Source organism: Gorilla gorilla, chromosome 14 (genome assembly GCF_029281585.2).
Source record: "Gorilla gorilla gorilla isolate KB3781 chromosome 14, NHGRI_mGorGor1-v2.1_pri, whole genome shotgun sequence".
In the NCBI taxonomy this organism is placed as follows: Eukaryota; Metazoa; Chordata; class Mammalia; order Primates; family Hominidae; genus Gorilla; species Gorilla gorilla.
Window position 1 is genome coordinate 117077025 of NC_073238.2, and position 27092 is coordinate 117104116.

The window sequence follows — 27092 nt, forward strand, 5'->3', positions numbered from 1 at the left end:
ATACCTCCACAGTAAGTTCAGAAAAATTAGCGAGAAGAATACAAACACCTTTTGAAGTCAATTTCAAGGAGGAAAATTATCAGACTGTCCAGTCAACCATTCACACCTGTCTGAGAACACTTCTTAGATGGACTTTTACCCTCAGTCAAAATACAATTCTTATGTCCTCATGTCTTAACCAACCCAGTTCCCACTGTATACTCCATTCTAAACACTGGACAGTACACATACTTGTGCGTGCACACACACACACATACACACATACACGAGCCACAAATTGCAAAGCAAAGAAGGCCGTAAATTACAAAGCAAAGAAGGGATTAGATTGCTGTATCATTTGAAGGTAATTCTAAAATATCTCCCAGTGAAATTATATCCTTGCCTAAATTGGAGAACTTTAAAAAAAAGAGTGCATGTTAAGATCTCCAGGTAAAAATTACTAAGCAAATGGTATCTCAGTGTCTTGATTGTAAATTAAAAAGTTATATAATACAGCAATATTAATTGATATGCTCTTTTTTGAGCATCTCATTTCAAGACAGACCATCAAATCAGAGCAGTTTCAAAGAAAAGCAAATGTCATCATCAACAGCAAGTCAGAGGCTCAGCACTCTTCACCTGGACTTGTCTGTGGTCCAGGAGAGGAGGTAAGCCAAGAACAGGCAGAATATTATTCACCTGAAGGACATCAAGTTGGAAAAGACAGCATGGAGAAGAACAGAAGTTAACCTGGCTTCAAAGCCTGATGCCCAAAATGTTCAAAGCATTCAGGTGCCAAAATGTCTTAGGAAATGGTGCCTAAGATGTAGACTGGCCCTGGGGATTTTAGGTCTCAGACTCCAGCCAAGCTGTGTTGGTTGTGAATTTTCTTTCATAGCACACGTACAGGCCAGTACTACAGGAATTTGTAACAGAATCCACTTCCAGAAATGCTGCTCTGTTTTCCCTGAATGTTTTCTGCACCGTTTGCCACTCCCTCCTTATTTGCCTTCCCTGCAAATGCTGTTGTTCTTCAGTTCCACGGTTTCAGCTATGAATTCATGTGGGATTCGTTTCCAAACTTTTGTCTTTACCTTTGAACACTATTTTGAATTCTAGACCCTTAAAACAACTTCAGATTTCACATCTTCCAAACTGAACCCATTGGATGTCTTCCTTGTATTCATTAGGTTACAATTTTAACTGATATAACAGAGAACCTAATAGCATTTGCTTGAACAAGATAGGATTTTTTTTTTTTTTATCTCTCAAATAACAGTGTGGACGTGAAAAGCAGTCCAGGGCTGACATGGTGGTTTCATGGTGTCAGTAGCCCAGTCTCCTTCAGTCTTCATTGTCTCTTGGTATCATGTCCTCTTCTCAATTTCCATGGCCACTGCCTTGGTTCAGGACTTCATCTTCTTATTTGAAGTATTGTCATGCCCTTCTTTCTGGGGCCACTGCTGCTGGCAGTGTCCTCACTACTGCCAGAAACTGATGTGATCTGTTTGTTCCAGAAGACTCTAAATTCATTGCCATGATAGTCCAGGCCCTTATAATTATGCCCTGGGTCTAACCGTTTCATCTCCATTTCTAGCCACTCCTAACACTAGGTCACCCTTTTACAAATACTTTACAAGCTTTCATTCCCTCGTGATTTTGCTGGGACCGTACTTTCCTCCTCACCCCTATTTTATCCTTTTTCTGGCTCATTATTATTCAAGCCTTTGTCAAGTATTATCTCATTCGCTGAATGTTATCTCCTCTATGGACTCTTCCAACTTCTCTCCACCAAACTGAATTCAGTAAATGTTTAATGAGCATAATTCAAGGTAAGGAATAGAGATATTGAGATAAATAAAAGTGCTTCTGCTCTAAGAGGTTAAATATTTAGCAGAGGAGATGGAAACTTTACTCATTATAATACCTTATCAACAGGATAACTGCAATATGAACAGAATGATATGGGGGAAGTTAATCTTGCCTGCAGGCAAAATCAGCTGTTACCTCTATGTACAATAGCACTTTGTTGACATAGCACTTGTATGTTCAATAAATCTGTGTCTCTCTTTCTCATAAAATTATGAGTTTAGTGAGAACAGAACACATGGTCCCCACACCACTATTTTATCCAATGCCAAAAGAAGAAAGAAAAGAATTTTATTTTGGTATTCATTTCTAAAGTCCATACAAGTATAGAAAAAAATCAAATTTTAAATAATGATTTTGCAGGGTAAAATTTTCAAAATCAGATTAAAATAATAGCTATCTTTATCTAATCATATCATGAATGGAAAAACTTACATGTTAATTAAATCCACATGGAAAAGGTTACTTTATTGAAGTGTTGAAAAAGAGAATGATTTACTTTCTATAGGAAAAAAACTCATGAAAAATAGTGAGCATGTTAAGAATATTAAACCATTAAGGCATAAAAACTGACTTGACTTTAATAATATTTCATTGTGGTAACATGAAATACAATAAAATTCAATGTTTTAAGCGATATACACATCTGAAAGAAAAATGTTTAAGTAACAAAGAAATCGAAATGTAATTTTGCACCAATCACAGTTAAAATTAAAACACTCTGAAATTCAAATTGAATGGCTAATCGACTTAACATTTAGATCAGTTGTGACCTCCAGTTATTAGAGTTGCTAATTTATTTATAGAGAAAACATACTCTTATTCACTGATTTAGAAAGAAAATATTCATTTGGGATGGCATTAATTTCCTCATTTTGCAAGGAAAAGAAAGTGATTCTGGGAGAGGTTGAGCAAGTTTCTGTATTTCACATGGTCAACTGGGAAATCAGAAATAGGACTCCAGCCTATTTGGATGAGATAAGAAGTATTAAAAGAGCTTTGTAAACCGTAAAGTGCTCTAAAAATGTAGGCACGGTACATGCTCAATTAGAACACTATGTGTTCCAGTACACCACCACTGCATTCCGTTAGAAAAGGCTCTTTTTCCCATAGCAGGATTCTGCCATTAAGATTAATGTTTATTATTATCATGCAAGAAGGAAAAACAAAAGGCATTCTTGAACCAGAGAAAATATATTATTCTTTATTTCTCTAATGTGATGTCTCCATCATCTGCCTGTGACCGCTGTTGGGAGCTCTTTATTTGTCCTGTTGCCACTCTGCATAGTTTGACTGATTTCTTCTCTATCTGCTTCCACAAATGTATAGCCAAGATTCTTTACCTTCATGTCTAACATTTAACAGGGAGGTATTTCCATTTTTCAGGGGAATGGAACTCAATGCCCTGCAGGATCCTGTCAAGCATCTTTCAATGGATCTTTTCCTGAAGAAAGATCTTGATTATTATTTTGTTGCATTTGAATATCTTAGCCCCCAAACACATTTTCAGCTTCCTTGTTTGCACCTGAGATGGAGGCAGAACTAAGCTAACAATTTTAGATCATTTGGGTACCCAGGTACGTGGTTGTGGATCTGAAGGAAATTGTGTTATTGCTACTTTTTTATTATAAGGAAGATGCTGTAAGTGCCACTGGATTTTACACTAAACTTTTTAAGTCAATTTCAAGAGGACAAATATGCACATCTGTAATAATGCAATGCAATGATTTCCTTAGTGAACACTCAAATGATCAAAAGCACTTGTGCTGTAAAATATGTTTCCGGGCACCACGCTTGAGGTTTAAGAGCAACCAGGATGCTTTAGCATGACACTACTTTCATTCCAATTTGTTTTCATGGTTTTTAAATGTGTATAACAGGCCACAACCTCATGGTGGCCTCAATTCAGCCTTAGAAGGTTGCTCACATATTCACAGTAACTCCAACAGTAGTGGGGTTCTTCTATAGACTGAGTTTGTTCAGGCAGTTTCAAATTCCAGCCCTCCCACTTTAGCTCTTCACTATTTCATGCTTAAGAATATTTCCTATTTACTACTGCTGAGAAAAAAGGAATTATGGCAACTGAAGGACTTCTCAATAGACAGTTCTATATATTGCCAATTAAATCCAACAATACTTATGAAGTATAAACAGATCTGACTTTAGATTATACAATGGCAGAGACAGACCTTGATGACAAAGTCTAAGCGAGTTTTCAACAAAAGGCATCCACCCTTCACTGGAACCATCCACAGCACCGCAGCCAGTGGTCAGAAACCACAGTCTCTCCGAACTTCTCCATTCAGTTCCTCTGCAGTTGAGCATCAGCACACAACACAGCGCAAAAACAACTGTCTATGGGAGAAATGTCCAAAAAACTGGAAACTGCACACACATGGGCGAGATGCAAAACTGTTGCTTAGTCATAACGTCCATGAGGCCTAAACTGTTCAGTCTGACCTGTTTCCCTAAGTGGGATGCAGAGTTAGCCCAGTCCCAAGTAAGATTTTTCCCTTAAAAATTTACCTAACTTCCAACGCTCTTGCTCTTTTTTGTTCCACGATCAGGACTCTTTACACCACTAGGTCTCTCCATTGTGGGAATGTAATTTTCCATGATCTACTTATTAAGCAGGACCATCCCTCTCATTTCGGCATCCTTTTGGTCCCTTAAGCCAGGCAGTCACCAGGGAGAAACAAAGTTCTTAAGCTCTATCGAGTCACAGCCCCTTTGAGAATCTCTAAGTCTGGGTCCTCTAATCAGGAAAGTCCACACACACACACAGCCTATGCATGACAGGATAGCACAGCATGGATCCTAGAGGGCCATGCCTGGACAACCAGTAGAGGAATCCATGGAAATGGAAAGATCTGAAGTCAACACCCCCAGATTCCAATTTTGGCTTTATCCTCGACTAACTATGAAACCTTAAAAAAATCAATTAAAATTCTTTGAGCCGGTTTCTTCATTTACAAAACGGCGATAATAATTCCTGCTGCAGCCACCTCTCTGGATTCTACTCATAAAAATTATTATGTATATCAAAATTTTGTAATTATACTTCCCCATGCTTGTTAAAGTATGACTTTTCATTAGAAACTTTTGCGTTATCTTTGATTCCTTGTTTTGCTTTGTCCACTAAAATCTGTTAGATGTTCCTTCACGGAATCTCTCATCAGTTCTCTGTCTCACTCACCTTGCTAAGGTCCTCATGTCTGAATTTCAGTCTCCACTTCCTTGGGGATCTCCTACTTCCAACCTGTTTATGTATATATGTGTGTGTGTGTGTGTGTGTGTATAGTTATAATTATAGTTATATATAGTTTATATATAGTTATATGTGGAAATGTGTGTGTCTATATTTTTGTATATGTAGACCTACAAAATTTGTATATGTGAATATAATATATAGTCACTATTTCCCTGACTTGGCTATATTTCTATGAGACAGCCATATTTCCAAAAATAATATGTTGTTTGATCTAAACGATGTTCTCTCCACTGTCATTTGCCCAACTGTCAAAAAGTAAGCTAAGATAGAAAGTTTAGAGTGTATATATAGGAAGTGTTTGTTAATGGGGGTAGGGAGCAAATGGGCATCAATGGTTAGTGAAAAGGTTTTCATTAAGAAAATTTTATCTCACCCAACACAAGGTTATTAAAACAGCGATATTAAGAGAATGTTAAATCAAATAGAAATTGTATCCTGCTGCCTTTCACTGGAGTTCATAGACTACTGACTCGTACCCAGTCTTCCCCTCCTGGTGCCCTGGGAAACACAAGATTGCCCAGCTTAGAGACAATCTCAGAAACATTGTACAACATTAAAGAGTAAATCATGAGTGATTGAAATACTTAAAAGCACAGTATATTATAACATGTCGTACCAGTACCAGTGGTCAAGATGCTGAATTATAATATTCCTTAAAACCATCATATTTGTAAACATAACCTGTTCTTTGATGAATAATCTAAGATTACTCACATAAAATGCTAAGGCATGGTATTCAGGACATGATGAAGCCTGCAACCTGCACGTGGATGTGGTGCTCACATGGTGGCTTCCTGTCCTGCACTGCGGGAGCCCCCTCTTTACACAATTATTCTCTCCTGCCTCAGCAGCAAGCACTGGCTGAAACACTGACAACATTCTCCTTGCAAAAAAAAAAAAAAAAAAAAAAGCGGTTACTTCTAGATTCTGTCTTCCTCCTGACAGTAAACTCTTAATAAAAATGTATTTGGCTTGTTCTTTCTCAAAACTTCACAATGTAATTTAAACTATAAAATAATCTCAAGCAGGTAATATCTTAAAACAGAAAAACACACATCTGATGGAAAGTAAATTTCAAAACTTCTCCCTTCTGAACTAGCAGAGTATATCATTTTTTAGTATAGACCTTCATACAGAGCTTGCCTAGAACTACAAGATTAAAGTAAATAATAAGATGTATTTAACTAAAATTTAATAACATTGTGTGGCAATTACTTTCTCATTTAGCTAACTTAAAAACTCACCGTTAAAAGTAGGAATTGTCCCAGAGTTGAGGGAAAAACACAAAGAAAGGAAATAATCCAAAAAAGTTTGTACTGTTATCTATTACCACATAATAAATTACCCCAAAACTTAGCTTCTTAAAATGGCAGTAAGCATTTATCATCTCACACAATTTCTGTGGGTCAAGAATTATTTGGGAGAAGCTTAGTTGAGTGGTTCTGGCCCGGGGTCTCTCATGAGTTTGCTGTTAAGATGTTGGCCTGGACTCAGCCATCTGAAGGCTGACCTGGGTTGACTCACCCACTTTCGAGACGGCCCACTCTCATAGATGGCAAATTGGTCCTGGGTGTTGGCAGCAGGTCTCAGTTCCTTGCCATATGGGAGCTCCCTGGGGCTGCTCTAGTGTCCCTACCTGATGGCAGCTGGCTTTCCCCAGAGCAAGTGATCCAACAGAGAGCACTGACACATGAAAACACCACTGTCTTTTATGACCTAGTCCCAGAAGTCACTCTTTGTCTCTTCTGCAATACCACACTGGTTAAACAGGTCAGCTCTATTCACTGACAGAGGGAACAACAAGGGCATGAACCCCAGGAGGCAAGGATGACAGGAGCCATCTTGAAGGCTGGCGACCACAGATCCACACCTAACTCCAAACCACCAAATTACTCGGAGTGTGTGTGGGGTAAGATGGAGTAGAGGGCAAAAAAACAGATTCTTTGGACTGAGAGAGATCTAGTTTCAAGAACTAAGTCTACAGATCACCAAGGAAGTGATCAAGGAACATGATCTAACCTCTCTGAACTTCAGTCTTCTCATTTTTAAAATGGGGGTGACAGTGCCATGGCAGACCCAGTTGGGGTGACTTCTATCCATCTTCTCTCTCGCAATTCCCAGCCTGCCCACAGTGCGGTGAGCCCATGTGACTAGACCCCGGACGATGGACTAAGAGGGAAGAGGACGTGCTTAAGTTCTGGGCTGAGGCCTTAAGAACCCATGCACTCTTCTCCTGTTACTTTTCCCTGCGGCAACAAGCAAGGAGTCCTCATTCCAGGGAGTGTGACCGCATCGTGGTGCTACTTCCCTTCCCTTGGCCTCGACTGCCAAGGAACCACAGGAGGAACTGGCTTGGGAAGTCCCCTGGCATCAGAGTAAACTTTGTGTGAGCGAAAAATAAACCTTTATATTATTAGGCCACTGAGATTCGGGGTCTATTTGTTAACAAAGTATAATCTAGCCTATTTTAATTCATGTACATAAAATAATACTTATTTTGATAATTAAACGAGAAAATACATCTTAACTTCCTACACAGTACCTACATGATAGGGATTTTAATATGTCAGTTTCTGTTCACCTTGTCTGAGCTTGTTTTCTCATTAGCAAAAAAAATCGAAATAACATTCAACTCACAGAATTGCTTTCAAAATTAAAGGGAATGAAATACATTAAAAATCTTAACAGACAGTAAGGAGTTAATATATATTTAAGTTTCTTCTCCTTCTTTCCCTGAAAAAATGACCACGGGGGGTTCAGAAGGTCTTTTTCCCCTCATCGGACCTTCTCCTCCTCTATATTCAAAGCTCCAGAGTCCCTGAGAAGCTAACATACTGAGTTTATTTGATAATTCCTGTGAAAATATCACATTGCCTACTTAAGACATTGAATGCAGCTGCATGACAGAAATGATAATAGCTTAAAAGATTTACCAATCCTGACAATAATGCCATGATTTCATTTCAGAATTACTCTAAATTAGTCATTACATATAAAGAAAATGCAATTCCCCTTCTTTTGTAATGTTGATATTAAAGGCCCATAAATGCCACCTTATTCTATCAGGTCTTTTGTCCCATCAAAGGAACTATGTAAGATGTGTCCTGACTTGTGTCATCTCTAAATTTAATAGCATATAAAGCTGAAGTATAATGGATCCTTTGGACCTAAATAAACATGAATAATAATAATTTTTTTTAAAGCAAATCCAGCCATCCTGCGCCAAGTCATTACACTGTTTCACAGGACTTGCTCCAGAGAGATTTCATCATGAGTATATTATAAGCTCTCAGTCAACAGATTAGTAAAACTTGTCTACTTCCTCATTGAAAAACCAATCATGTGTCTTTTCCATGCAAAACTGGAATTGTTGGCCCAGTTACATGCCCAAGTCACAGCCTAACACTAGAACACTGGCTGATGTCCTTTGAATGTGGTTTTTCAGCCACATGGAAGCTCCTGACACTTTTTGGTGTTCTGTCACTGTCCTTCATTGAAGGGCTCCCAGCAATGACCAATATGCCCACTGCAGCACAGAAAAAGTAGAACAGCATGCATTCTGCTGCTCTCCCTCTCCTCAACAAAAGTAAGACAATAAATTGCCCAGATCCATTCTGCTTTCCTCTGTGGTAGCCAAAGATATGGGGGAATGAGATGTGCTGTGGGAATACAGGTGTGGTGTCTCAAACTAATTGCCATGTGACAGACCAGCTTTGCCTCCTGTGTGCTCCTTATGCTGTGCAATCAATGTCTGTTCGATGCTGAGTCATGGTGACACAGGATCTGGCTGCAGACATTATCCAAAGGGATGTTACAATGTCGCACTTTCTCCCTACCCTAGGGCCACCTGCTCCTTACCTGTTCAAGGTTATCCATTGCTGCCTTAGAGTCTGAGTGTGTTTAAAGACCTCACACAAGACCTCATCAACTGGTGTGCCTCCCTTAATACACCCATGTAAAACTCAACTCACAAATAGCATTTTTGAATATAAAAATATACATGAACAGCAAAATAATGCCTAGGAATATATAATTTATGTTACATTTAAATAGTACATTGTGTTGTATATAAGGTGATACATTTCTTGGAACAAGAAAGTCCTCACATATAAAGCATTACTGCTTGTTGCTTCTTTGTCTCAGGTTTCATGATTTTAATGCTGAGCGACAAAGCTAAAACTACGAATTCAAAGTCCACAATTTGATCTGTCTCAGAATTACCCAGCATTGAATTCTTTAACTATCAAATAGAATAAATCTTTTTTTTTTTTTGAGACAAGGTGTTGCTTTGTTGCCTAAGCTGGAGTGCAGTGTTGCAACCACAACTCACTGCACCCTCAACTACCCAGGCTCAAATAATGCTCCTACCTCAGCCTCCTGAGTAGCTGGAATGACAGGCATATGCCACCATGCCCAGCTAATTTTTTAAATTTTTTGTAGAGACAGGGTTTCACTATGTTGCTAAGGCTGGTCTTGAACTCCTGGCCTCAAGTGATCTCCTGCCTTGGCCTCCCAAAGTGCTGGGATTACAATTGTGAGCCACCATGCCTGGCATCAAAGAACAATTCTATTGACACATTAAAAAATGAAAAGAACTATACATTATTATATTTTTATTTTTTAAATTTTTAATGCTTATGGGTACATAATAGATACATACATATATTTACGGGGTACATGTGATGTTTTGATACAAATATTTTTGTTTGTTTGTTATGAGATGGGGTCTCACTATGTTGCCAGGTTGGTCTTGATCCTCCCACCTCAGCCTCCTGAGTAGCTGGGATTATATGCATACACCACCACACTTGGCCATGATTATATTTTAAAGTAAATGATAACAATCACAGGGCAGAAGTTATCAAAGACAAAGGTTAATTTTGATAAAATCATTATGTGTCAGACAACTGGATTATTTTATTTAACTAAGTGAGATAAAAAATGGGTTTGCCAATGTGCATCCTGTTATTCTTATAATACCGACTAGATTTGTCAAAATAATAATGAAGTACAGACATACAAATGTACCCATCTTAAACATTTTCTGTTTCTTCTTAAATTGAACAAGAATGTATTGAGTACTGTTTGTTAGGAGAGAAACCCTGCCTCTAATGACCTTAAGGCCTTACGGAAATAACACACATAGTTCACATACATGAACTATCCCTATTTTTTATCCTCATACCTTCTTCCGCATACCAAAAAAAAAAAACCAACAGAAAAATTGTTCAAATCCTAATAATTCTAACTTAGAAATGTCTCGCATTCAAGATCTCTCCACTTCTAGTGCAACTACACTATTCCTATTGTCCTCATGTATCCCATGAACTATTGCAATAATTTCTGGCCACGTGTTATTTCATATTCCAGGTATATTCCTGAAACAATTAGGTCTTACCGACTTAAGGCCTCAGTCTTATTTAAAACCCTGTTGACTATACAATAAAAACAAAATGTATAACCTGATACAAAATGTTCTTCATGGGCTCCTCTTGCCTGTCTTTAAATCGAATCACCAACTCTGTACATTCTACCCTGTTTCCAGGATGCCCCTCCCCATGCCATCTTCTCACTAGTTCCAAGTCACAACAGGTTATTTCACAGGCTGGGGTGCTGGGTTTGAGGGTTTTTTAATTCTTTTTTACTCATTATCTCTCTCTCTCCTCTGCCTAAAATAGCCTTATTCCCTTCTTAGCCAGCAAACTTCTATTCATCCTAGAAAATCCAGTCTAAATGTCCCTTCTCCAGTGAAACCTCCATCAGACTACTTTTTCTGGATCTCAGAAGCAATTCATTTCATTGTTATAGCTCTTGTCACGTTGCATTATAATGTCAATATTGTATCTGTTTCCAGAGCTGTATGATGAGCTCCACATGGACAGAGATTTGCTCTTATTTTTATATTCTTAGCACTAAGCACAATTCTTGGCACATAGAAGATCGATGTGCCAAGAATATTAAATAAGATGCTTACTTAATATGAATAAATGAATAACAAAGTAAATGCTTTACAAGTTTACAGAAAGGAGAATTCAGTGTGTTATGGAGTAATTAGGAATTGCTACACTAACATATATGTAAAATATATGTAAATAAAATGTACATAACAAGCTTTAAACAAAGAATAATCAAACTTCAACCCTGTTTAATTTTAGACTTTCTTTAAAAAGGATATACTTATACTATCACACATTCTCTTTAATATGCCTTAAGTATGTAGTTGGAAGATGCTTAGGTTCAAGATTCCCTGAAGTTCTTGGGATCAGATAAGTAGGAAGATGTTCTTCTATCTGGATCATCGTCTACTTTTCTTTATTGATATTAATTTGTAACAATTATATTTATAGTATTTTAACCAATGAATCCATTTTAATGCTATAATTTAGTCTTTTCAGTTACTAAGAAGTATTTCTCTCTACTTCATTCAAAAATAGTAATATATTAGTCTAGGATAAAACCTGCCCAACATCTAACCCCAAAATTCCTACATAGCACGTAGGTAGGGGTTGTCAGATTTAGAAAAAATAAGAAACCTACAGGATGCTCAGTTAAATTTTAATTTCAGGTAAATAATGAATAAATATAAAAGTCCCTTGCAACATTTGAGGCCTATTTATACTAACAGAAATCTAGTTATTCATCTGAAATTCAAATTTAAATGGCTGTCCTTTATCTGGCAACTCTACAAAGCAGCAGATGAGAAGACTAGCAATGAAGACATGCCAGAAAAGTCTTGGTTGACGTATGCCACTAGAAAGGCTAGCTTTCCTGGTTCCCCAGAGAAAATCTAAGGGCGTCAACCATCCCCTATCCTCTATATTCTTAAAGAGACCCATGTTTACCCATGTGCTGTGGCATTAGGACTTGCAACAGGAAACTCATTTTGGTAAAGGAACAACCTAAGATCATGTCTCAGAATAGTTTTTTTTATAAAGGAGCATACAGATGATGTTCTCTACAGAACTAGTCTCAGGATTTTTTCCTACTACTGTCAGGAAAAAAAAGAAAATGTATCATCATTGTAGTCTGCCCAGCAATGCTGGTAATCCAATGTATCACAAAATTTAAGTCCACGAGCCCTTTCTACAACGCAGGGGCTACTGTGAAGCTTTATATGCATTATTACTATAAATCTTCATAACATTCCTACAAGATATATGGCATTCTTTCTACTGTAAAAATAGTGAAACTAAGGCTGAAAATAATAATTTGCCCAAGGCTACACCATGAGTAGGAAGGGAGGTGAAACTCAAACACAGCTCTTAAGACCTTAGAACTACTTAAATATTTATCAGTGATGTTATATATTGACTTTTCATACCCAGGTCCTACTAAAGAACCAAAAATGTAAAGGTACTCAAAAGAGCTGACATACAGGTGGATGGTCTCAGGACAGATAAGTTCCTAAGCAAGAATACAGGCTTGTGTGTTTGTGTGTGTGGTCACATGGCGCTTCCTCTGAAAATTCTTCTCTAAAATCAAAGAGTTTTATAAAAACCAAGGCTTCACTATTCCACTCAATTCTTTCAGTATATTTGAAATTTTCTACATGGTAAATTACCTTCCTGTGAAGCTCGCACATTTCTGAAAGTGCCTAACTTTTAACTATAAACACTGTAAGGTAAATATGTAAGGTACATGTAAAAACAAGTCTGCTTATCCCTTCTCTGTTTCCCCAGGTTGCAGAAAATGAAATGACCATAATAACTCCAAGACAGAGCAGAAGGTTCATCTGAGTCATACCAAATAACTTCATTGCTGCTAAAGTAAAATTTGAAAATGATTGAAGTGATTTTTATGATCAGCCTTTTGGAAGTCATTCAAAAGTGCTGCAATGCTACTTCAAAGAAGATAATTCAAATTTAAATGTCACTCTTCAGTGTTGTTTATCAACAGCTGAGTATTAAAATTGGTGAGCTTGATTTGTGTTATTTCATTTCACCAGCTTATAATTTAAACACTCTTATACTTAAGTTATTATTTTAATAAATGGAATAAACACAAGTCAAACTTTGGTAGTGAGGTGCTCATCTTCAGAGGAGTTCAATTAGATTGGAAAAACATTTTGTAGAGATCTTGTAGAACAACAGCTCTCTACCTTGAATGCACACTGGAATCACCTATGGGGTTCTAAAAAAATATCAATGCTTAGGTCTCACCCCTGGAAATTCTTACATAATTGGGCTGAGGTGGGACCTGAGCACTGGGATTTTTAAAACTTGCCAATTCATTCTAATATACAGCAAAAGTTGAGAACAACTGCTACAGAAGGAACTCAAGCATTGGATGGAAAGCTGGAATAATGACATTTCAGGATCCTTTCAACTCTGAAAGTCTATGTCTAATTGTACATGTGACCCTACTATGACATCGTACTAAAGCAGACCTGAAATGTCTTTGGATATACAAATCAGGAATACATCGTTACAGTCATTCTTTCTAGATGTAGTTTCAAAGTACAAAGAAGATGTTGCTATTATTTACACTTCTCTTTCAAGTTCTGATTGTCTATTGAAGAGACCTTAAAATAAACAATTTAATCAATTCAATTATTAAAAATATACTGAGCATCTACTGTCAGCAAAACACAGTACCCACAAAAATGTGGGTACTGAACATTTATTAATGAGTAAGCCAGAGTCAGATTTTTTTGGAACTTACAATTCAATGGGCACAAATGGTTGTACTACAAAAGTAAGGGGAGTATGTTTGCAGTCTAAGTGCATGATGGTTCATTTAAGTGATTATGTTCAGCTGTGAAGGAGAAAGGCCGGCAGAAGTATTCTTTTTATCACAGCAAAAGTCCATACCTTATTCACTTTATTGAAGAATAATAAATATAAAAGTAAATTTTAAAGTTTCAGGTGATATTTCACATATTTTTAATATATATCTTACATATTTTATATATATATATATATATATATATATATATATATGTCAGTAAGCAGATGTGTCAGATTCTTTAGCCTTACTAAACATTCACCAAAAGGAATTACGTTATACAAAACCAAATCAATTTCTTCTAGTGGTTTTTCAATTAAGGGCTAAAGTAAATTTTTAAGTGATTCAAGAGATCTTGGTAGTTTATGCAATTTTAACTAAATTTCCAGTAACTTGAAACAATTTCATTAAAATACAGGCTTGCTAGTGAATTATGCTGATTTTGCAAGATAAAGAATATGTGAGATGTGAGAGAATTTAGATTAATAAATACACATTTGCTAAATTCTGCTTTGGGTGACTAAACTTTTTGTTTGTTTGAACTAAACAAAACAGAGTTCAAAAAGGCAGAGTAATGTAACACAACTAGTTAAAGGGAGACTTTAGATAAATGAGCCATAACATCTGGCCAATCATTTCAGCTCACTGTACCCAAATGGAACTGGAAACACACAGTGATAGGAAAGGTCACTCATGCTGGTAAAAAGTAATACCTCTGCTGCCACAGTTACACCCCACAAATGAAATCTACATCCATATTGTCTTAATCTTCACTACTAGGCAGGATCGATCCAGGGGCAGGTGCTCAGCTAGAGCCAAGATTAAGTATTTTGTGCTCATGTATCCTGATTTCTAGCACAGTGTACAAGTCACATCAGTGATCAAATCAGCCAGTACATAGTGTAATACAAATAATAAAATGTTTTAACTGAAAGCATAAGACTTTGTAGTAAATTAATGACTGGAAATCAACTCTTTGACTCAATTTATCGTTATTTAATAACGATGTAGAAGACTAGGCAAGGCTTTACAAATAAAAAATTTTAAATCATACATATAAAACCCACCTTCTGAGTGAAATAAAATAAATACTTGAAATTCAATAAATAAGACTGCTTATACGGGAGGCTACAATTTTAAATATAAACTTTAGTTCCTATTTTAGGTTATATCTTCCAAATTCCAGTAAGGAAAAATATTCATGAGAGTTTCTTTTCACGCAAGAAAAAACAATTCTAGTCTCAAGAGAACCCAAACCCAAATCAGCAATTAAAGTATCAATAAAAGCTATCTGCCTTGTTTGTTTTTCCAATCTTGTTCCTTAAAAAGATCAACAACAAATTTAAAACTGCACATGTAAAATCAAAAATCATAACCAAAAGAATAGGATGTACTAATATATATTTTCTTTGAATGTATCTTCTTGAATTCAAACCTAATTGAAATGAAAAAACTGTTAATTTTGAAGCTGTAGTATCTAGAGTACATCTCCACATTGACATCGAAATTTTAAGGAATAAATCTGCTGGTTCTACTGTCAATAAAAATGCGTGGCTGAGCCTATTATTTCATTAACTATTGGAATCTGTAAGCACCCTTGATATGGTTTGGCTGTGTCTCTACCCAAATTTCACCTTGAATTGTAATAATCCGCATGTGTCAAGGGCAGAACCAGGTGGACATAATTGAATCTGGGGGCAGTTTTCCCCATACTGTTCTCATGGTAGTGAATAAGTCTCACGAGATCTGATGGTTTATAAATGGCAGTTTCCCTACACAAGCTCTCTTGCCCGTCGCCATGTAAGATGTGACTTTGCTCCACATTCACCTCTGCCATGATTATGAGGCCTCCCCAGCCATGTGGAACTGTGAGTCAATTAAACCTCTTTCCTTTATAAATTACCCAGTCTCAGATATGTCTTTATTAGCAGTATAAGAACAGACTAATACAACCCTGTTCTGTGCTCTTTTCCTTCCACTGTCTGCCTCTCCTCCATGCCCTCATTCATTCCCAGGTTTTCAACTAGCAGTCAGACACTGATGATGTCATCATGGCTTTTATAGCCCAGGCCTCCTTTGTGAGTAGTATACACAATGGTCTAGCCTACAGCTCTCTAAAAGACATTTCCTTTCACCCACTGCCTCTCCTGGAAAAAGAAAACCCTCGCTATAATTCTGTAACATTCTAAATAATAAAATATCCAAGGAAGTATGAAGTAACTTTAAATGAAGTTTAATTGCTGCTGGGATATTAAATATTCAATAGGAAATCAATCATTTAATTAGTTGATTGACATTTTGAATCAGGTCATCTTCACTTGCGAGTTTCTCTAAACCATATTCTCTGAGCACATTGGAATTCCATGTTTCCAATGATATTCCCAAGAAAGGGAGAAGTTTGTTGTTTGCTGTCACTGGCACAAGCCCATGGGCACCAGGTGTGAGGAACAGCCCCAGTGACCTGAAGCCTGCAGTGAGAAATGCGCTTATTGGGCCCAACTTCTCTACCACCCAAGACAGGATGCTTATTGACGGAGCAGAGAGTTTCCTACAAGGTCCTTGAAAAAGGCAAATTCAAGCCAGACTTCAAATATCTAGGTCACTTTTTTTTTTCCTAAGAAAAAGAAGTGAATGACAGAGCACAAAGTAGTCAGGTAGGAATAAAGCAAAGGCTACAATTTGCATGAATATAAAAAATTGACAGGACAGGCTATTTATAGTGTTCAGGTGTGAGCAGAATCACCAATAGCAAAGCTAAGGCTTAAATACTTAGTTTGCTTTAATATGTGCTTTGTTCATTTATAACTAGAGTAAAAAGCATCAGAGAATGGGAATGACCATAAAATTCACCTCAAAGTTTTTGAGATATTTATTTTTAGGTGTAAATAATTAGGGAAGAGAATAGTAAAAATGAAGTGAAATACATACATTATAAAAGCCTAGAAAATATTTTAAAATATCCATTTTGGCATATACACATGACTAATATTAGAGTACATACAAGAAAAGCAGGTATTTTAATATTCTAGCACAGATAAAGGGCCAGGCGCAGTGGCTCACGCCTGTAATCCCAGCACTTTGGGAGGCTGAGGCAGGCAGATCACCTGAGGTTGGGAATTCAAGACCAGCCTGACCAACATGGAGAAACCCCATCTCTACTAAAAATACAAAATTAGCTGGGTGTGGTGGCACATGTCTATAATCCCAGCTACTCAGGAGGCTGAGGCAGGAGAATCACTTGAACCCAGGAGGCAGAGGTTGCAGTGAGCTGAAATCGTGCTATTGCATTCCAGCCTGGGCAACAAGGGCAAAACTCTGTCTCAACAACAACAACAAAATTCTAGCACAGATAATTTGACAATTTTCTTTACAATTCAAGAACAATATAAGACTTCAGAACTGTCTGTCTATAGCCAGTCTCACTCTAGGCAAAACACAAACTGTTCTAGGCTTCTTTAGGTCCTAAAGGCTTGCAAATCAAGAACTCGTTAGGCCTACAAGGTACAAAAGAAGACTCAGTGACAGAACAAGGCTCTTACTAGGCCTCTAATATGTCTACCTTCAAGCTTAACTTGGATACTTTTAAAAAGCACAAGGATTTTTTGGGCAGTGAAGATACTCTGCATGATACTATAATGGTGAATACGTTATATATTTGTCTAAACCCATGGAGCATACAACACCAGGAGTGAACCCTAATGTAAACTATGAACTCTGAGTGATGATGTGTCAGTGTAGACTCATCAGCTGTAACAAATGCACCACTCTGGTGTGGTATATTGGTAATGGAGAGGTGATGGATCTGTGGGGGCAAAGGGTATAAGGGAAATCTCTATGTCTTCCTTTCAGTTTCACTGTAAACCAAAAACTGCTCCAAAAAAATAAAGTCTTTAAAAATTAAAAACATTGATTTATAAGCCCTATGCCACTAGCTATAGGTAAAAGCTTTAAAATACTATACAAATAAAAATATTAATTTTAGCATAGATCATTTACCAGAGAATGAAGGAAAGAAACTAACATTGTTTCTGACAAGGAAATGGACAGGCAAGAATAAATAAATATCTACATTCTAGGTATTACATTAAGTATGTTTTATATATATATCTTCTCTTTTAATCACTACATATTTAAAGGAGGTATTCTCCCTCTACTACCAAAAACAAAACAAAGAAACAAAAACAATCCTGAGGCACAGAGAAATTACAGCTAGAATTTTCATCTTTAACTCCAAAGTTCATAAAGTGCTGTCTTTATCAATTAAAAAAAGCAACAAAAATGATTTTTAAAACAGACGACTATCTAACAATAATTGCAAAGTAAGACAATGAAAACACAGAGGCATTTAGTGGCCTTTACACAGGGTTACATAAAACTGGCCCATCGATATCAACAGGATTGGGCACTCTTTGACCAGTACAAGCCAAAAGAAAATACAATCATCTGTCTAGGAGTTGTACCAAAAGCTCTATCTAGCCTATGAAGGAGGACATAAAAGATTGAGCTTTTTCATTCATTCTGGAGGACACTGTCTATTAAAGGGAAATACCCAGGCAAATCGAAATTCCAATTTTTAAACACTGTATTATTTAACATTATAATAACATCATCAAAAATCTCTATAAAGTGGTTATTTGTACTGAAAGAGCTCTACTTTCAAGTTTGGGCTAGAGATATCTAAATTAAAGGCATTAGAAACATACCACTATTATTTTCAAGGAAATCAATATTACTCTAACTACATTCATTCAGCAAACCCACAAGGCATCAAGCAGCATGTCTTGACACTAAAAGTAAAGAAACAGCAAAGGTAAATATGTTTTATTCTCTACATTTGATTTACCTGTACACTTAGGTAATATAGATATACACATACACACACACACATATTTATATATGTGTGTATGTATATATATATATACCTTTATATATGGGTGTGTGTATATATATTTTTAAACTGTCAGTTTAAAGTATATATATATACATACACACAAACACACATATACACATCCAATATGCAAAGAGAGAGAGAGAGATAGTTCAGTGGTCAAACATTTACTATGTTTCTGAATGTAACACGTGCATATAGATTAAGGCAAAAGAACACCTACATCCTAACATGTTCATGTTAACAAGTCTACCTCTTCTAAAAGGCCAACTTTGTTTACTTATCTAACGAGTAAACAAGTTAGAAAGGTAAAGCAACTCATCTCACATAATTGTACTTTTCTCTGGCAATGTAACTGAAAAGAAAATATTTTTTGCTATCATAAAACAAAAGGTTTATCTTTTAAGAGAAAAACTGCCATATTCCTTAAGAAAATAAACCAAGAGCCTCCAAAGTTTTCACTGGAAAGCCAGCTAGGTCTCTGAAAGCCTTATTCAAGCCTCCAGAGACTCATCTTCCCCTTTAGATAGCTCACTAACGATGGCTTCAAAAGAGAGAATAGTGAGTGAGGCTCTGAGTTTAATACTCTCTGAATTTAACACTCTGGTTTAAGTAAAGGTAAATGTCCCTTTTCCTAATTTCTCAGAGCACAGCCAAGGCAAGGCTGAAATCTTAAATGCAAGATAACCAAATATTTGGATATAATACAAAGGAAGTAAACATAGAATGTCATGGAACTGACATTCCATGGAACTGACATTCCAAGTAAACATAGAATGTCATGGAACAGGCATATAGTTTACCTGTTTTCAGTTTAAAGTTCAGCACATGAGTGCCTCCCTATTCAGCTCTAACCTGCCCCAAATGCCCAATTATATCTAGCAACTTAAATATCCAAACCCAAGAAATGTATGAAACAGAGCATGAAGTCCCTTTTGCTATCTAGTTAACTCCCAGTTTCAGGGTTCAAGTTCATGGCTGCAACTTTCCTCAGATGATTGACCCTGAGAATGTCTAGCTACTTCAGGAGAGGCTCTACCTACTTATGATGACAGGGCTTTAATCTATTCAATCGGGTATTTTCCTAACAAAGCACAGAGAGCTGCAGCAGGAGAGGCTGGTCTGTTACAACTTTAGATTACATTCAAATCAAGGAATGTTTATGTTTTGCAAGAGATATTTAATAAGGAAACCAGAATAAATTTAAATACAAGAAGTGTAATTTACATCTCACAGTGAATCCTGACTTTCATTACATTTAACTTTAAAACTAAGTAGACAAATTAAGAGTAAATATAGCACCATATTGTCAGTGTATTAATGAAATGCCTATGCTTTGAAAAATAAACACAGATAAAGAGTCGAACAATTTTTAATCAAAGATAAATATAGATGCTCCTCAACTTATAATGGGGTTATGTCCCAATAAACCTATTGTAAACTGAAAATATTGTAAGTCAAAAATCCATTTAATACACCTAACCTACTAATCATCTTACCTTAGCCCAGTCTACCTTAAACATGTTCAGAACGCATATTAGCCTACAGTTGGGCAAAATCATCTAACACAAAGCCTATTTTATAATGAAGTGTTGAATATCTTATGCAATTTATTGAATATTGTACTTAAAGTAAAAAACAGGATGGTTGTATGGGCAGTCTGAATGCATATTGCTTTCATACCATTGTAAAGTTGAGTAATAGTAAGTCAAACCATTCTAAGTCAGCAACCATCTGTACATAAAAATTGTTCACTCCATTATCTACAAATAGTCTAGTGTTTGCTGTGGTCTAAATGTCTGCGTTCCCCCAAAATTAATATGTTGAAACCTAATCTTCAATGCAATTAATATTAAGAGGTGGAGCCTTTAGGAAATGATTAGGTCATGAGGGCTCTCCCCTCAGGAATGGGATTGGTGCCTTTGTAAGAGAGGCTCAAGGAAGATTGTTCTTCCCTTCTGCCATGTGAGGATGCAGGAAGTAGGCACCATCTTTGAAGCAGAGAGCAAGCCCTCACCAGACACTGAATTTGCTGGTGCATTGATCTTGGACTTTTCAGCCTCCAGAAACATGAGAAATTAATAAATACCCAGTCTAAGGAATTTTGTTATAGCAGCTGGAATGGGCTAAAACATGTTCTAGTTTCAAGAGGATATTAATTTCTTGAAAGTGCTTATATGTTTCACAAGAGTATTAATTTTTTAAAAGTTCTAAGCAAAGCTATAGTAAAAGTAGGCATGCATTGTTAGAAAAAATGTTTACAGTATCCCTATTATCATTTCATGTAATATACAATAATTTATTTCTTTGAAACACCAGGACATTTTTAGATTGTTCTTTGGTAAAACAAATTAAGAATGCTAAAAAGGTATTTTGGTTATATGTCAATTCAAAATGAGATTTACATGTCCCATGAGATTATCAACAAATGTTCCTTGAAAAATTAGATGTCTACAGGCACAAGAATGAAGTTGGACCCCTACCTCACAACATCTACTAAATTAAGTCAAAATAGATCACAGACCTATATAAGGGCTAAAACTCTCAAAGAAAAACTTAGGACAAAATCTTTATGATCTTGGGTTAGGAAATCATTTCTTAGGTATGATACCTACTATGTAAGTGACAAAAGAATAAACACATAAACTAGACTTCAACGAAATTAAGAACTTTGTGCTTTAGAGGACACCATTAAGAAAGTGAAAACAAAATCCACAGAATGGGATAAAATACTTCTAAATCATATACTTGATAAGAAACTTGTATCTAGAATACAAAAAGAGCTCTTACAACTCAAAAACAGAAAGACAACCCTATTAAAAATGGGCAAATAATTTGAGTAGACATTTCTCCAAAGATATACAATTGGTCAGTAAGCACCTAAAAGATGCTCAACATCATTAGTCATTAGAGAAATGCAAATCAAATCCACAATGACATACTTCACAGCCACCAAAATTACTACTATCAAAAAAACAGATCATAACAAGTGTTGACAAAGATATGGAGAAATTAGAACCCTCATACATTGCTAGAGTGAATGTAAAATGTGCAGCTGTTTTGATAAACATTTGGTAGTCACTCAAAATGTTAAACATAGATTATCATCTTACCTAGTAATTCCATTGCTAGTTACATACCCAAAAGAATTGAAACGTATGTCCATGTAAAAATGTATACATAAATGTTCATAGCTGCATTATTTATAGTAGTAAAATAATGAAAACAACCCAAATGTCCATCAACTGAAGAATGAATTTTAAAAAGGGGTATATCCACACAGTGGAATACTATACAATAATGAAACAAAATGAAATATTGATACATGCTTGAATCTTGAAAACATTACTCTAAATAAAAGAAGCCAGATATTGAATGATTCCATTCTTATGAAATATCTAGAATAAGCAAATTCATAAGACATAGAAAGCATATCAGTGGTTGCCAGGGGATAGGGAATGGGGAAATAGAGAGTTACTGCTAATAGGTATGGGATTTCTTTTTAAAGTTGATGAAAATATTCTAGAATTGGATAGTGGTAATGGTTGCATAACTATGTGAATATACTAAAAACTACTGAATTGTATACTTTAAAAGGGTAAATTTTATGGTATATGAATTATATTTCAATAAAACTGTTACAAAAGTGAGATTTATAACTCAATCTGGGCTTAAGAAATGCAATTACAACTAGAATTGTTATCAGTTATACCAATTATTTTAGATTTTTTACATAACAAATATGTTATAAAAATAATTGTTATATCAATTTAGATTTCTTAAATAACAAAAAAGTTCTTTGAAGTTGTGTTATTATTCATTAGACAAATATGTTTATTTGTGGTGAAGTAAGCATATTTAAAAGAAAAAATGCACAAAGGCCCTAAAAGCATTGTCAATCAGCTTTGTTGGACAATAAACCAATTTCCAGTCATAATCTACTTTGTAGAAGTAATAGCTATTACTATTTTCATCATATTACTATATTTTCAACTTAAAAATGTACCCAACTTATCAAATGCTATCTAAGGACAGCTGTGTACTCTTCATTCTGTTTGGAAATATTCCAGTCCAAATCTATTCCTAATCTGGTCCAGTGAGTAGAATCTCCTGTCATCACTGGCAGTGACAAGGAGAGAAAGGGAATGGGAGAAAAAAGGGGAATGAGGATAGATCCGTTTATTCCTCCACCTCTATCAATCACTGCTTTAGCTCCAGGATTGACCATCCCCAGCAATTCTTCATTTTTATCCAACTTTCCAGTGCCCTCTAATCCCCTTGGAAAGATTAAGACCCTGTCTGATTCATGTATCGCCCATGGGGCCAAGCGCACTGTCCTTCATGTAGAAGGAATTCAGGAAGGGTTGGGTGTTAAATCAACTATCTGAAATGGGGTATCACACATTAAAAATGTTACAAAAAATTTTAATATCTTTTTTAAAAGGAGACCAACTCTCATATGTTAAAATGTAATATCAGTTCTCAGTCATGGTGTTCCAATTACTCACATGCCATGATCAGACGCAAGATGTTATTCAAGTAACTTGTTAATAATAAAAAAGTTCCAGTGTTTTTCAATGTTTGTTTTTTCTATAATCAAAATGTATTCAAAACTATTTTTCTAGTAGCGTTTTTGTTACATGATTTATAATATTTTTTTTGAGATGTAGCAAGAAAGGGAAGTTAAAACTTGTGGGTAGGAAAAAATATTTATAAAACTGCATTAGACATGAGAATATTATCTATCATGTGTGGCAAATTAAAAAATGGCTGCAAATCTGTCTCTTGTATTACACGACAAAGAACTACTAGAGGTATATTTGGGAGGTACAAAGGATAAATATTCTTGATAAGGTAAAACTCTCAGATTTCACATATCATTATGTCTACTGGAAGGCAAATCAACTCAAATTCCTACCCCTCATTTATGTATACTTGTCATTCTTGGTACTCACCACACTCTCTCATGCCCCTAAAAATGTTTAAGGTTTACTGTTTTCTCTTTCTTGAACAATTACCTTGTGCCTTTCCTACCCGACTAATCCTCAATCATTCTTTGTGAGTCAGTCAGAATTTTATGCCCTGCAGGAAGCCTGCCATGCCCTCCTCTTGAGCCCTATAGCATCAGAGCCACAAAAATGAAAGATTACTCTATGATATTACTGTACCCTACAATATTAATCAGAAAAAAAACTGTTAAATGTTACCCTTACAGATACATGCCACAGTCTACATATTTTATTTACTGTTTTATTAAACCATCGCTTCTGATCAACTTGGAGATCAGCTCTCAAAGTCATCACAAGTTGATTAATTTTTAAGGAAGTCTTGGAATCAAAACCTTTGAATCTCATCCCTGCTTACAAAGTATCTAAAGGAAAACTAAAAACAAACAAACAAAATAAACAAAAAATAATGCAGGACAGCACCTACACCAGAGATTTTCACCTTTTGTTCTTTTACATAAAAGATTAATAAGGAGATATGAAAGAGTCATAGCAGTCCTTAGGAGACTATAAGGTAAAAGTATTGGCAACTATTGTCAAGTATGTCTAACCACATACAATAGAAATCAATGATATACGATATGTTAAAACTCCTGCAATGACCATACGGAGACAGCAGCCAACAGAATTATTCAGAACATTTTTCGTTTCCTCCCTGTGAAGTTTTGAATAGCCTAAAGACTTATTGACTACATATTTTTTCTTTTGCATCTTATTTTCTGCCTTTCTTCTAATACCTGCTAGTATACAGAAAAATCATGGTATCAGACAACCCTGAACCTATAGAAGAACCTATAATGTAACTTAAATATACCACACATTTGGAGATTCCAACACTTACTTCAAAGTTATCTATGTGGCTTACTTACTTGTGAGAAGAAGTGAGTAATAGCTGGTTATACTGTACCAATGAATAAATACCAATAACCAAGATGCCTGACTAGTAAACCTGATACAGGAAACAGACATACTTAAAAATGTCTTGTTCTTCAATTACATCCTATTCTGTAGATCTCAGCATCTAAATTTTAATTTAAAATAATCTCAACAAAAGCTACTTGAAAGCCCTGAAATGAACTGATGTGGATATGAAATATCATTTTTTATTTTCAAAATCACAAATTGAAAACACAAAAAGTTATTTTTGTACTGAACCCACTTCTAAGCTATTTATTTCTGTCTTCAAATTACTATTAATATCCATCCTTTCTGAGTAGCTCTCTTGGGTGAAAGATTCTAATGGCCAACAGATGGGGTAAGTGCACAAACACTTAAAATTTTGTCCCAAGCTAAATGTCTGGCATACATACACACCCATAAATACATTCAACTTGCTTTGTATTTGCCTTTAAAATTGGGAAAACTCAAACCAAAAGTTAACCTGTGAAGTACTGTGTTAAAGCAGTATTTCACTATTTAGCAGCTTAAAATACAGCAATTTTGCCATAATGTAATATAGCGTTTAGGAAATAAATATGATGTGTTTTACCCGAACGTCACTTTTACATAATTTTTGAAGTTCCTTGAACTTACACTGGCATATTTATTAACAGTACTAACTCTTATTATTTTCCTTAATTTTCTTGTAATTCTAAAGGGGAGGGAGATAAGAATAGCTCCCAACAAAATATACAGTAATTTTTTTTTTTTTTTGAAACGGAGTCTTGCTGTCTCCCAGGCTGGAGTGCAGTGGAGTAATCTCAGCTCACGGCAACCTCCGCCTCCTGGGTCCAAGCGATTCTCCTGCCTCAGCTTCCCGAGTGGCTGGGATTATAGGCATGTGCCACCAAGCCAGGCTAATTTTTATATCTTTAGTAGAGATGGGGTTTGCCATGTCCGCCAGGCTGGTCTCCAACCCCTGACCTCAAGTGATCTGCCCGCCTCAGCCTCCCAAAGTGCTGGGATTACAGGTGTCAGCCATCGTGCCTGGCCCCTGCAATAATATTTAAAAGTATTTCTACCAATTATAAATTTGAAAGGATACATAAAAAATGGTCAAAGATTTGTCTTACATTAAAACTGTAACACTAAAAGGAAAAAGCATAGTCAGGCAAAAACTGTTATCAAGATATGCAGACATAATGCCTCCTTCTGCTTTCAATAACAAAAGTGAGAGTAAGGTTGTAAGACACAGAGTGAACTGAATGACCCTGACTTCCTTTCCTCAGGCTCTCACAAATACAAGTTAGTTGGCACCAGAGAGGCTGGGTAGGAAACTGTGCACATTTCCATATGACACAGATTGGTTCGTGACTCCGAAGTGGCACCTCTACATGGAAAGGGTGTACATTTTACTTTTTCATTCAAAGTTATGTTCATACAAAATTCAAACCTTTTATTTAATGCTGCAGGATTTAGTACTGTGCAGCTGTCTATTGCATTCGCACTCATTTGCGAAAAGTTTGATTAAATCACTACTCACTCACCCACTAAAATGACAGAATTCAGGTTTGTGCTGCCAATTTGCTCCCACCACAGTATGTCTACTACTGCTATCACCACCTAAAATGGACCCTTCCCCTTCTTGTATGAATCATGCTTGTGGCCCTATAAATACCAGTCTTATAAACCATGATTTCCAATAAGGCTCCTAGTTTTAAATCAAAGAAATTGCAACTGCTGAGAATAAGGCATTATTAGTTACATTTTTATAAAATTTGAACAGCCATCGAGAATTTAGTTGCTCTCATTTTCACAAAAGTTACCTTCCTTAAAATATCACTTTAAAAATTTTGTGTCATTCTTAAGCATTCAAACATCCAGGAGACAGATACTGACCCCTTGAAACACAATTCAAATTTTATAACAGAAGAGAGTAAGGAAAGCAAAAATTATTTCTGAAAGTTGTGCTTTTAGCCAACTGTTCCTTAATGCATATCTCCTCTAAGCAATGATCATAAAGGTTACTAAAACATATGATCAATACTAGAGTCACAGCAGCATGCTGGAATTCTTACAGAAAAAATTATGGTCCAAACTGGTAAAAAAAAAAATTCCTTATATCCAAATAGCCTATGACATTTTCAGTCCTTCTTAGTTGCAGGGCTTTACTAGAAAACATCATCATTTATTTTTATATTTTTAAACTTTTCTTTTAGGTTCAGGGGTGCATGTGCAGGTTTGTTATGTAGGTAAACAGTGTATCACAGGGGTTTGGTGTACAGATTATTTTCTCATCCAAGTAATAAGCATAGTACCCAATAGGCAATTTTTTTTGGTTTGGTTTTTTGAGAGTTTTTGGGTTTTTTTGAGATGGACTCTCGCTCTGTCGCCAGGCTGGAGTGCAGTGGCACAATCTCGGCTCACTGCAACCTCTGCCTCCCAGGTTCAAGCGATTCTCCTGCCTCAGCCTCCT

At 36.0% G+C, this 27092-nt stretch overlaps 1 protein-coding gene and 1 long non-coding RNA gene across 5 annotated transcripts in view; one reads left to right on the top strand and one right to left on the bottom strand.

Moving 5' to 3' along the window:
• FGF14 (fibroblast growth factor 14) overlaps window positions 1–27092 on the bottom strand; it is a 679448-nt gene that overhangs the window by 637758 nt on the left and 14598 nt on the right. The window contains exons 1-2 of one of the 4 annotated variants that reach the window (XM_019039721.4): window positions 6644–6867; window positions 5834–6002 (exon numbers count right to left, since the gene is read on the bottom strand). The exons of 2 other annotated variants lie outside the window; for them this stretch is intronic. The gene's annotated coding sequence lies outside the window, so the exon portion shown is untranslated. Of the gene's footprint in view, window positions 1–5833; window positions 6003–6643; window positions 6868–27092 lie in introns of those variants that run through there. One more of the 4 variants, XM_055360682.2, reaches the window with a different exon arrangement.
• On the top strand, window positions 6886–7540 carry LOC129526490 (uncharacterized). Its single transcript, XR_008671148.2, has 2 exons — window positions 6886–7028; window positions 7241–7540. It is a non-coding gene; the product is annotated as an uncharacterized lncRNA (long non-coding RNA).